Consider the following 14,446-nt stretch of genomic DNA (forward strand, 5'->3'; position numbering starts at 1 on the left):
GTGAACGAATGATCAATACGAAACTTACCAAGCTAACATCAAATGACAAACTTTCCAAGCTAACATCAAATGACTGTCTCACACAAATCATATAAGATGTTCAAGGTAATTTTCACATGATCATCTTTTGACATTATATTTAGTTTCGAACAAATAATTTGTTTCCAACTAAGCTTGTCGAGAATATGATGGACATAGCTAAACAAAAAGCTTCCAACACATATTTCGAGAAATAGATAAGCGAGATAAACTCGACTCGAAATATCAAATGCGTGTAATGTAAAAGTCTATATAGTTATACGACTTAGTCTCATGAGAAGATAGAATAGAATAGACTTCTGAGTGATAGATAAGTTTTAGTCTCCACATACATTTTGTTGATGAAGTTCCTTCAAGCTCCTCAGTAGATCTTCGTCTTCAATAGGTGAACACAGTGAAGTCTAAAGCTCAACTACACATTCTATCCTAATCCGAGACATAGCTATAAGTAGACTAGAAATCAAGTACATAGTTTTGATCAACTAAACTTGACAAACAAGCTTGAGATAGCAACACTTACGAGTTCGACCGAGCAGTGCTCTGATAATCTCCCCCTTTGTGAATTTTAGTGACAAAACTATCAATACATATGGATTACAAAATAAATAAACTTTGTAGCTTCTCATCCATCATGCTTGATTTCCTTGGCTCTTCAACATCCCTTGAATTCTTCCCTACTCCAAGTACTTCAACGATTCTGAACGTGTTTAGCTCAACATCATTGTTGTTGAAGATCCGTATCCATAACAATAAGAAAACAAATGTTCTCAATCATTGTTATACAATGTAATAGTATTACTAAAGATAATGAAAGTTCAATTGTATCATAACTTGAAATAATACTATGGTGATATGTATAACTCCCCCTTAGTCAGTACTTCATCTTACCATAAAAACCACTCCCCCTTACATAATGATCCGTGAACCATATTATATAGTGTGAACTACCAAATAATTCTCCCCCTTTTTTTCAATATAAATCGGCAAAGGTATGAAAACTACGGGATCATAATGAAATTTTAAAAAGATACTTCATGACTAAAACAAAACATATCATCTTTGTTTTGATGATTTCACATAGTCGAAACTTAGTGTATTCATCAAGGAGTTTATAAAGATACAAGATAACTCCTCCAATATTCCACAGCCGCACTCCCCACAAAGATATGGCAGTTAAGCACAAGTTCAATTAAGAACTCTCCCCCATTTGATGTCATTCCCAAGAGAACACCATGAGCGACCTTACTTTTACAAGAAAAGAAGGATTTCTTTGGACATTAACAAATCACATGGATTTGTATCCACTAAACTCGAATAAATTAACCACAAGAAGATGTTAGAGCATTGCTCGGTCGAACTCGCATGCGTTTCTATCTCAAGCATGTTTGTCAATGTTAGTGATCAAAACTATAAGTCTTGATTTCTAGTCTACTATAGCTACGGTCTCGGACTAGGATGGAAAGTGTATTTGAGCTCAAGAACTCCATGGCAATCATCATGCAAGACGAAGGAATACTCAAGGAACTCGTGGATCTTCATCGACTAAAAGGTATGTGGAGACTTGAACTTATATATCACTCAAAAGTCTATTTATCTCCCATCTTGAGACAAAAGTCGTTTTGCTATATAGACTTTGATTATACACATTTGGTATTTCGAGCCGAGTTTATCTCGCCTATCTATTTCTCGAAATATGTGTTGGTAAGTTTTTGCTTTAGCCAAATTTATCTTTACCTAGTGATGAAAGTCATGTTATGTTTCAATCACTTTGAAAATTGATTTGACGAAAAATGGTTTGTGAATAACAACTATATAACGTCCTCTGAGAATGTTTCAATGATTGAAATGAGAGTTTAGATTATATAACCACTGGTGTATATAAGCATTGTTGTGGAAACACATATATGTATAAGTTCTTATTCCTTGAACCGAAGTTTGCGAACTTTGTTGATCAAGAGAACCAGAATAGTGGCGTGAATTCAGTCCGCGAACCCAGTCCACGAACTGGCGGAAGTTCTCGACCCGAGAAAATCTGCTGGAGTTTGTGAACTCCTTCCGGGAACTTAAGTCCGCGAACCCAGTCCGCAAACTTGAGTTGGTTATATCTAAATACGGTTGTTCTTGAACTCATGTTTATATAAACTAAGGAATACTTTTTCAAACCGTGGCTTTAAAATTCATGAACCGATTCGAGTGAATCAAACCGTTTTTGCTTCGATGGTGTTTTATGTAGTTACATAAGATCTAAGCAATTGGAAAACTCTCTAACTAGTTCATTTGAGTTATTTGAACTAGTTATGGTGAAGAAGAATATGGTTGATATGAAATAGCTCATATGGCTAACCATTTGGTTAACTATTGTTGAACCAACAAATGTACATGTTTGGGTACGGTTACACAAGCCTAGAAACGCGCATTTCATTTGTGTATAACAAGCTAATTTTTTGATCTAACGGTTGAGAAATATTAGCTTGAATCTAATCAGGTTTTCATCTAACGGTGAATATTGAATGTTTTGTTACCAAGATAATATTGATTGCAAACCCTGATTTGAAAGACTATATAAGGGAGAACTCTAGCAACTAGGAAACCTAATCCCCACACCTTACGTGTGATACTAGTTGCATATGCTAGAGTCGATTCTCCTTTAACCTTTGGTTTCTTTTCTGAAACCAAGTCAACGACTTAAAGACTTCATTGGGATTGTGAAGCCAGACCGATACTACTTTCTCGTAGTTGTGTGATCTGATCTTGTTGATTCTATCGTTTTGACTACAATCGTAACGATTGGCTTGAGATTTATATCTCGGATAGGCAAGATAGAAAAGTAGTCACAAACATCTTCGTCTCATCGTTTGTGATTCCACAATATCTTTTTTCGCTGCGTCGATTAAGACTATTGTGAGGTGATTGATAATACTAGGATGTTCTTCGGGAATATAAGTACGGGTTATCAATTGGTTCCTGTTCACCTTGATTTATCAAAAGACGGAACAAAACTTGTAGTTATATTCGTGGGAGACAGATTCATCTATTACCGTAGACTTTTCTGTGTGATACAGATTTGTTTATTAAATCTTCGACTTTGAGTCGTAGCAACTCTTAGTTGTGGGTGAGATCAGCTAAGGGAATCAAGTACGTAGTATCCTGTTGGGATCAGAGACGTAGGAGCATAACTGTACCTTGGATCAGTGTGAGATTGATTGGGGTTCAACTACAGCCCAGACCGAAGTTAGTTTGGAGTAGGCAAGTGTCTGTAAAGGCTTAATACAGTGTGTGTTCAATCTGGACTAGGTCCCGGGGTTTTTCTTCATTTGCGGTTTCCTCGTTGACAAAATTCTGGTGTCTGTGTTATTTATTTTTCGTATTATATTTTGTTATATAGTTGAAATATCACAGGTTGTGCGTTGTTTAATCAATTAGAATATCCGACCTTTTGGTTGTTGATTTAACTTGATTGACACTTGGATATTGGTCTTTGGTACCATCCAAGTTATCTCTCTAGTATTTGATAAAGACTCGCAGATTTCTATTTGCTTGAGTATATATCAAATCGAGAGATTGAGATATAAACTCTTTGATACACTTTTTATCTAGATTGAGTCTGAATGTCTAGTTGATTCTCTAGAAAGTATATTGGAGTTTGTCCATACAGATTGCTAACCGAAATATTGGGTGTGGTTGTTAGACCCCCCGCTTTTTCAATTGGTATCAGATCAGGCAAACACGTTAAAGACCTTATCAGTCTGTGTTTGTAGCGAGCTGACTCTATGGACAGAGGTGCTATCTCAATAAACGTACCACCAGCCTTCGATGGCTCAAACTACCCATGGTGGAAAGTTGTTACGTGTGATTTTCTTCAAGCTCGTTATTTTCGAACCTGGGTACGTGTCGTTAATGGCTATGATCCCCGGTTAATACAGAAGGAGATATATCTATACCCCAAGGATGTTGGTAGTTTTAGTCCTGAAGAATCTCTTGCTGCAATGGAAAACTCTAACGGATTAAATGCTATCAGACAAGCCATTACCCCAGACCTTCAACACTATGTGTCTAATTGCACTAAGTCTAAAGATGCCTGGGATATCTTAGAAATTATATTTGAAGACAATAGATACGTTTCTAAGAAGCATGTCATCGATCGAGGAAATAAACTCAACACCCTCTCCAAAAATGCCCCTCTTGGAAAGGTAAAAATTCTTGATCAAAATTTTGTTCAAACCTTTTGCGTTCAATGCTGTTTCCGACACAAGTGAATCCTTTAACTTGTCTTGGGCTGATGAATGTTTTTCAAATGGTGATTGGTTCAATAAACCATTGATAACAGAAAGGATCAAAGAATTTGTAAAAAGAAGCATTAGATGTGATAAGCATCTTTTGTTAGCGTTCGCTGCTAATGATTCTGTGAAAGAAAAATCTTTAAGTGTCAACGGTTTGAATACGTTTGGTGGATGTAATGAACCCTCAGCTCTTGCAGCAGAAACATCCACATACTCAAAGTCTGATTTAGAAATTGAGTATGACACAGAGATTTTCGAATTCTTGAATAGAGAGGTTCTTCAAGAAAATCTTCAATTAAAAGCTTCATTGAAGAAACTAGAATCATTAATCCAGGTGAAAGATCTTGAGATAGACTGTCTTAATGATAAACTCACCAGAACCATTGCTCAAAAGGAAAAAAGAGACTAATACTCTCAAGGATGATCTACAAAGATTATCTGGAAGTTCTGACAAAATCTCAGCAATGTTATTTGGTCAGAAATCCTTTGGAAACACTAATGGTTTAGGATTTAAAAGCAAGACTGCAGGCATTGTCAATCACATTGTTTCTATTGATCATGGAAAAATAAAGGTTGACAGTTGTGGTAAACATAAGGGACTTCAACAAGACAAAGGATCCTTGATTTGTTCGTTTTATGGAAATGCAAATCATGTTCAAAGCACGTGTTGGAGATTCAAGAGGAACAACAATAGAATTTCCAGATTGCAAAAAAACATGCAAAGATGAATCTGGATAATCAACATGGGTCTCATAAAACTAATGCTTCCAGAGTCAGAAGAGCTAAGAAATCTGTTTATACAACAAACCTTGGTAAATCACTATGTGATAAACAAGGGGAGCGTTTATCTCACAACATCACTGTCTAGTTTCGGAGACGTTCGCATCCTCATTTTAACTAGAGAAAATGAGGTTTTGCATCTTTGTGACTCAAGTATTGTATTTATTTTTGTTAAGAAAATATTCTTCTAACAATATAGATATATGATCCTTAAACTACAGAAGATTTGCTCTTCTAGGGTTTGGTCTTTCATAAGTCTATCTATAAAATTATTTGTAGACTTTCTTTTTCCCTAAACGATACAGTTTCATGGCTCCTGTAACTAGAGGCACCACAAGCAGGGATGCAGTCGAAGCAGTTAATGTGTATTTGTGTAAAGGAATCTCTTCCTCAAGGGTGAAGAAAGTAAAGACTACAAATAGCGGAGAAGGTTCTTCCTCTAACTGCCTCTTGTCTTTTTATCATCTTGATCAAAACTTCAGGGGCTTGGTGAAAGATTTCATCAACGAAAGAAACAATTTAAAATCTCAAATTATTTCGTCTTTAGAAGAGATAGATCACTATGAACAAATGTTGTCTCTAACCAAGAACACCTTGTGTGGGCTAAAAAGAGAACTTAGTGAGTTGACTGATATTTCTGAAGATTTGGAGGAATTGAACAATCCCATAATCAATGGGTTTTTCAATAATGAGAAGGAATTCTCGGTAGATGCTCTGAGAAAGCTCTATATGCCTAGTAAATCTTCTATTTTTCTTGTTTCGTTTAGAAGAATAACTAGAGTTTGGAATAGCCATTATTGTGATTACACATAGCTATGTCCAATGTTTTCATCTTCATGTTTTTAGGTTTATATTTAAATTCTAAAATTGTTTGGAAGATGATTTTTGCAGTATTAATCTTTATGGTTTTATATATTGCAACTGTTTATGTGATATGTGTGTTTGCGCCCGTGAACTTGAATGCCCCATATCTTGTCAAAAGTAAAGTCTTTCGTATGTCGATATGCATATATTGATAAAAGAATGAATGGACTTTTGACAAATACAAAAGTTAAGCCTATTATGTCAATTATTGATGGAAGATAGGTTAAAATCTTTTGTTTTCAAGGATTATGTCTATTGTATGTCATTGTGCAAATGGTGATGGAAAATAGAATGAGTCCTTGATTATTCCACGGTATTAGGTCGATCTCCGATCCACAACTTATGTGTAAGTACTGTGTTGTTCCATAAGGTGTCTTATGTTGAGCTCTAATGACTGAGTCATTGTTTTGGCTTAGTTGTTGCTCCGTGAGGTACTTTATGTCGAGCATGTTCAACTAAATTAATCATCTTGTTTGGTTATTTAGTTGTTGCTCCATAAATTTTCTTATGTCGAGCAAGACCACTTAAATTGATTACTTTTGTGGTTAATTTGGTTGTGTATTCCGATTAATTAATTATGGGTTCTCTTGTGATTAATCTAATTAATTTTTTGAGTCTCCATAAGTTCACTTATGTTGAGCATTTCCGGTTAAATTAATCATGAATTCTCTTGTGGTTAATTTAATTGAGTCTTTTGGATTCAAATTCATACTTGTATGTGATTTGTTTTGTCCAAAGAAATCCTTCTTTTCTTTCGAAATTAAGGTCGCTCTTGTTGTTCTTTCGGGAATGATATGTTATGGGGGAGAGTTCTTAATTGAACTTGTGCTTAATTTCCAAATCTTTGTGGGGACTGCGGCTGTGGAATATGATAGGGGTTATCTTGTATCTTTAAAACTCCTTGATGAATGCATTTAGCTTCGGCTTTATGATTGCATCTAAATAAGTTGATATTTGCTTTCTTTTGGTCAAGAAATGTCTCTTTCAGAAATTTCATTAGGATCCCATTCTTGTACCTTTGCCAATTTTATTGACAAAAAGGGGGAGAATTAATATGTAGTTCACACTGCAAATACATATGGTTTTCGGATCATTATGTAAGGGGGGTGGTTTCCATGTGAGATGGAGTATTGACTAAGGGGGAGTGATACATATCACCATAGTATTGTTGTTAAAGTTGTGATACAATTGAACTTTGACGTTGTATAATGATACTATGACATTGTATAACAATGATTGAGAACTCTTGTTTTCTCGTTGTTATAACTACGGATTTTCAACAACGATGATGCTGAACTTACAACCTTTGGGATCATTGGAGTACTTGGAAGTGACGAAGATTTTGAGTAATGTTGAAGATTAGACATGTGGAATAAGAGCTACAAAAGTTAATTTTTTTTTTGTATTCCATATGTATTGATAGTTTTGTCATTAAAATTGACAAAGGGGGAGATTGTTAGAGCATTGCTCGGTCGAACTCGCATGCGTTGCTATCTCAAGCATGTTTGTCAATGTTAGTGATCAAAACTATAAGTCTTGATTTCTAGTCTACTATATCTAAGGTCTCGGACTAGGATAGAAAGTGTAGTTTAGTTCAAGAACTCCATGGCAATCATCATACAAGATGAAGGACTACTCAAGGAACTGGTGGATCTTCATCGACTAAAAGGTATGTGGAGACTTGAACTTATCTATCACTCTAAAGTCTATTTATCTCCTATCTTGAGACAAAAGTCGTTTTGCTATATAGACTTTGATTATACACATTTGGTATTTCGAGCCGAGTTTATCTCGCCTATCGATTTCTCGAAATATGTGTTGGTAAGATTTCGCTTTAGCCAAATTCATCTTTACCTAGTGACGAAAGTCATGTTATGTTTCAATCACTTTAAAAATTGCTCTGACGAAAAATGGTTTGTGAATAACAACTATATAACGTCCTCTGAGAATGTTTCAATGTTTGAAATGAGAGTTTAGATTATATAACCATTTGTGGATATAAGCATTGTTATGGAAACACATATATGTATAAGTCTTTATTCCTTGAACCGAAGTTTTCGAACTTTGTTGATCAAGAGAACCGAAATGGTGTCGCGAACTCAGTCCGTGAACCCAGTTCGCGAACTGGCATAAGTTCTCGACCCGAGAAAATCTGCTGGAGTTTGTGAACTCCTTCCGGGAACTTAAGTCTGCGAACTTGAGTTGGTTATATCTAAAGACGGTTGTTCTTGAACTCATGTTTATATAAACTAAGGAATGCTTTTGAAAACCGTGGCTTTAAAGTTCATGAACCTATTCGAGTGAATCAAACCGTTTTTGCTTCGATTGTGTCTTGTGTAGTTACATAAGATCTAAGCAATTGAGCAACTCCCTAACTAGTTCATTTGAGTCATTTGAACTAGTTATGGTGAAGAAGAATATGGTTGATATGAAATTGATCATATGGATAACCATTTGGTTAACTAATGTTGAACCAACAAATTTACATGTTTGGGTACAGTTACACAAGCCTAGAAACGTGCATTTCATTTGTGTATAACAAGCTAAGTTTTCTATCTAACGGTTGAGAAATATTAGCTTGAATCTAATCAGGTTTTCATCTAACGGTGAATATTGAATGCTTTGTTACCAAGCTAACATTGATTGCAAACCCTGATTATAAAGACTATATAAGGGAGAACTCTAGCAACTGGGAAACCTAATCCCCACACCTTACGTGTGATACTAGTTGCATAAGCTAGAGTCGATTCTCCTTTAACCTTTGGTTTCTTCTCTAAAACCAGGTTAACGACTTAAAGACTTCATTGGGATTGTGAAGCCAGGCCGATACTACTTTATCATAGTTATGTGATATGATCTTGTTGATTCTATCATTTTGAGTACAATCGTAACGATTGGTTTGAGATTTATATCTCAGATAGGCAAGATAGAAAAGTAGTCACAAACATCTTCGTCTCATCGTTTGTGATTCCACAATATCTTTTATCGCTGCGTCGATTACGAGTATTGTGAGGTGATTGATAATACTAGGCTGTTCTTCGGGAATATAAGTCTGGGTTATCAATTGGTTCATGTTCACCTTGATTTATCAAAAGACGGAACAAAACTCGTAGGCATATTCGTGGGAGACGGATTTATCTATTACCGTAGACTTTTCTGTGTGATACAGATTTGTTTATTAAAGTCTTCGACTTTGGATCATAGCAACTCTTAGTTGTGGGTGAGATCAGCTAAGGGAATCAAGTACGTAGTATCCTGTTGGGATCAGAGACGTAGGAGCATAACTGTACCTTGGATCAGTGTGAGATTGATTGGGGTTCAACTACAGCCCAGACCGAAGTTAGTTTGGAGTAGGCAAGTGTCTGTAAAGGCTTAATACAGTGTGTGTTCAATCTGGACTAGGTCCCGGGGTTTTTCTTCATTTGCGGTTTCCTCGTTAACAAAATTCTGGTGTCTGTGTTATTTCTTTTCCGCATTATATTTTGTTATATATTTTAAATATCACAGGTTGTGCGTTCTTCAATCAATTAGAATATCCGACCTTTTGGTTGTTGATTTAAATTGATTGACACTTGGATATTGGTCTTTGGTACCATCCAAGTTATCTCTCTAGTATTTGATAAAGACTCGCAGATTTCTATTTGCTTGAGTATATATCAAATCGAGAGATTGAGATATAAACTCTTTGATATACTTTTTATCTAGATTGAATCTGACTGTCTAGTTGATTCTCTAGAAAGTATACTGGAGTTTGTCCATACAGATTGCTAAGCAAAATATTGGGTGTGGTTGTTAGACCCCCGCTTTTTCAAAAGACCTTATTGATTAATTTAATTGGAAACGCTCAACATAAGAAAACTTACGGAGCCATACAGTACTTTCACATAAAAGTGGATCTGGGAAAGATCAATACTGCGAAATATTTTCAAAAGTTCGTTCTATCTTTCATTAATATTTGCATAATGACACAATAGATTAACTTTTAAGCACATATGAGATAAGCAAAGTTCACGAACGTAAACACATATATATCTGATAAGCAATTGAAATATATGAAATCGAAAAAGATTAAATACTGCACAAATCATCTTCCAAATAACTTTAGAATTTAAACAAATAAATCTAAAAACATTGCAAGATGAAAATCGTTGAAATTGCTATGTGTAATCACAAAAATGTTATTCCAAACCCTAGTTATCCTTCTTAATCATAAGAATAAATTCTCAAAAAGTGGTTTCCTAGACATTATTTTAGCAATGAACAAAAGACATTTCACTTACTTTGAAGACTCTTCTTATATCCCCTATATTCATCAAGCTCATCTTTAATCATATCAATCCTGGATTCGAGATTATCGATTTTATCCTCAAGTCTTTTGGTTGAAGATTCGAGTTCATTCTTCAAGGCATGTACTTGTTCCAAAACAAGATTCATAGTTAATGAGAGCTTATCAAGTTGCGAGATTGAAGGATTCACATTAAAAGAGGAATCAGTTTGTCTTGACTTAACTCACTATCGGAAGAATCAAAAGAAACTTTCCTAGAGGGAAAGAGAACAGTCCAGACATCATCTTCTTTACTGGAAAGACTTGATGAGGACATGATAAGGGATACTTGCTTAAGGCATGTAAATGAAATACTTGCTTAAGAAATGAAACTTTCAACTTAAAAAGGAAAAAGATAAGGGATAAATTTCCAAAATAACCTTTGACCTAAACCCTAAATGAATTTTGGATATCCCAACAGGGCTTCGTCAATCAAAATATGTACACATACCCAGGATGTGAGCAAGCAATTTTTTACGAACATAAATACAAGAAAGGGTTCTTAACTCAATAAGCGAACTTACAGCACAAGAAGAAGATACAGGAACAAGTTAATCATGAGAATAAATTCTCGTTTAGCTCAAGATGAACCATCATGAACCTTTTTCACACCCCTCTTGAAGATTATGGTTCTTGTCCAAGAGAAAAAACAAGAACAATATCAGAAACTATTACAACTTGTAATTTCTCCCATCTAGTAAAGGATCGGGTGATTTCTCAAGAGGTGAAGATAATTTCCTTATTCCTTGTCTCTGATTTCTCTTTATGGAGGAAAGGCCAAAATAGAACATCTTTCTTTCCTGCAATGTTCTGAATGCTCTGTTTATCGATTTTTGCAAACTATGAATGGTTCTGAATATCTCTTTTGAAAGTGATGTTGATTTCTTATGAGATTTTATTCTCTTCTTCTGAGAAAGTAAATTAATAGAAGAATGTTTTTCAAGAACCTTTGTGCAATCCATCTTTAGGTGATCCTGGTTTTGACACAAGTAATACTTAGGATTTGTTGTGTCCTTGTATTTTATAACATCTTTCTTTTTACAAGAAGAACTTGAACATGACATGTTTTCAGGAGTAGTATGCTGATTGAGTTTAAAAGAGTTTTTCGAGGTGAATCGATTCTTCCTCTTGTAATCACGGTTGCAAGATATTACATTTTCATGTCTTAATTTTTTCAGTTGACATTCCAGATTTTCAGTCCTTTCAATCCAGGCTTCCTTCTCTAGTGTAAACATACTCTTCATTGAGTACAGATATTTTGTCAAGAGATCACTTTTCTCTTATGGGGAAGTTAAATTGTTTATCATGGAATGATCAGAGCTGTTGGAGAGACAAGTGTGATTATCAACAAAGTATGAGAGAGAACTTTCACAGGCTTCTTCCTCGGGATAGTAGTCGAGAGTTTCCATCCATGCTTTGGTGTTCTCACTAACCTCCTTATTGGGACAACCAGAGATATGATAACCACATCTGTAACACTTGGAACAAGTTCCATTATCATAGTATTTGTGAACTTTCCTATCCACTTCATTGATTGATGAGGAGGACTTTTTACGAGACTTTCTTTTTCTCCGTCTAAGAGTTTTCTTCAACTGTTGTACAAACATTGAAAGGGTATAATTAAATCAATTCTCATCCTTCATATCAATTAATCCAAGATAAAGAGAATTTACATCAGGTGCAGCAACAGGATCGCAAGGCATGTGAAGTTTTTCTCTTTTACTTAGTTCAAGATTAAAAAACTTTAGCTTTCCAACAAGAGTATTCCTGGAAAGTGTTTCAAGGTTATTCCCCTCAACGATGACATGTTTCTTAGAATCGTATCTAGCTGGTAGCGATCTGAGAAATTTCATCACAATGTCCTTTTTAGGAATAGTCTTACCAAATGCAAAAGAAGCATTAACAATTTCAAACACTTTGTGATTAAACTCATCAAATGACTCTTCATCATCCATACAGAGGTTTTCCCAATCAGAAATTAGGTTTTGAAGCCTAGCTTCTTTCTCAGAGGTATTCCTTCAAATACGGTTTCTAAGATATCTCAAGCATCTTTAGACCGAGTGCACATAGTCACATGGTGCTGAAGATCTGGGGTAACGACATGGATGATGGCATTTAATCCGTCAGAATTTTGGCTTTGTAGCAAGAATATCGACAGGATCATACTCATCACCAATATCCTTTGCAACCGTTACCTAGTCTACTGTAACTAATGGAGGATCATAGTCATTAAAAACACGATCCCATGACTGAAAATCACGTGCTTGAAGAAAGTCCCACGTAGTAAATTTCTACTATAAGTAATTCGAACCATCGAAGACTGGCGGTACGTTTATAGAGATAACATTTCTGTCCATAGAGTCAGATTGCTACAAACATAGACTTACGAGGTCTTAGCGTGTTTTCCTGCTCGAATACCAATTGAAAAAGTGGGGGTATAACAACCACTCCCAATAATTTGTTCGGCAATCTGTATGGACTAAACTCCAATGTAATTCCGAGAGCACCAACTTAAGAGCGACACTCAATCAGGAATTATATTAAAGATTTTTTATCTCTTTCTCAATACAATCACAAATCAAACAGATAGGAATCCGCGAGCCTGATTGATATGAGAAATAACTGGGACGGTACGAAAGACCAATGCCCAAGTGTCAATCAAGTTCTATCCAACAAACAAGGTTGGATTTATCAACTGATTGATCTACACACAACCTGTGATATTTCAATTATATAAAAAAATAGAATGTGGAAAAGAAATAACACAGACACCAGAAATTTGTTAACGAGGAAACCGCAAATGCAGAAAAACCCCGGGACCTAGTCCAGATTTGAACACCATATTGTATTAAGTCGCTACAGACTCTAGTGTACTACAAGTTAACTTTGGAATGGAATGTAGTTGAGCCCTAACCAAGTCTCACACCGATTAAGGTACAGTCGCCTTCCTTACGCCTCTAGAACCACATCGGATTCTGCGCACTTGATTCCCTTATATGATATCACCCACAACTAAGAGTTGCTACGACCCAAAGTTGAAGACTTATAAACAAATCTGTCTCCCACATATATGTCTATTCTTTATTCAATTTTTGTTCCGTCTTTTGACAAAATTAAGGTGAACAGGAACCAACTAATAATCCGGTCTTATACTCCCGAAGAGCATCCTAGAAATATTAGTCACCTCACAATAACCCAACTGATTAACAACAAAAGTTATTGCGGAATCACAAGAGTCTAAGATGAAGAACTGTTGTGATTACTTTTTATATCTTACATATCGGAGATAAATCTCGAGTAAATCTTAGAGAAAATAAAACTCAATATGATAGAACAAGTAAGATCAGAATACGCAACTACAGAGAAAATAGTTGGATCTGGCTTCACAAATCTCAATGAAGTCTTCAAGTCGTTAACCTATAATGGTTTTGAAAAAACCTAGGTTAAAGGATAATTGACTCTAGTATGCAACTAGGAACACACAGAAGTGAAAGGATTAGGTTTTTCAGTTGCTAGAGTTATCCCTTATATAGTCTTTAAAAATGATGGTTGCTTTCGATCAAAGCTAAGATAGCTTAGTAACAAAGCATTCAATATTCAGTGTTAGACGAAATCCTGATTTAAGATTCAAGCTAAGTCTGCTTAATAGTAAAGCAATCTATCTCCACAGTTAGATGGTCTTAGCTTGTCACACACAAATGAAATATACTTTCATTTAGATATGGGTTACCGTACCTAAACGTGTATATTGATTTGGCTCAATAACAGTTAGCCATATGAACACTTTTGTCTTAGTTGTATTCATCTAACACTTCTAGATCAAATATGAAGATCAATCAATCATGAAAGACAATAAAATGAATCTAATTGTGTTTCAAATAGAGTTGTTCAACTGTTCACTATATCATAGAAATATATATGAACAAATTGAATCGAAATCGGTTTGATTCGTAATCGTACAAAATACTTATACAAGAATCAATTCATGAACATTAATCCACGGTTTGCAAAGATTGCATTCCTTAGATCATAAATGTTTTAGTTCATGAGTATGAGAATCATACATAACCGTTTCTATAACTTCACCACTGTGTTCTCCAACCAGGTACGCGAACAGCAGCTCTAGACCTTGGCCTAGTCAAGCCGTTCGCAAACCCGG

The sequence above is a fragment of the Papaver somniferum genome, chromosome 1 (genome assembly GCF_003573695.1).
Source record: "Papaver somniferum cultivar HN1 chromosome 1, ASM357369v1, whole genome shotgun sequence".
Lineage (NCBI taxonomy): Eukaryota > Viridiplantae > Streptophyta > Magnoliopsida > Ranunculales > Papaveraceae > Papaver > Papaver somniferum.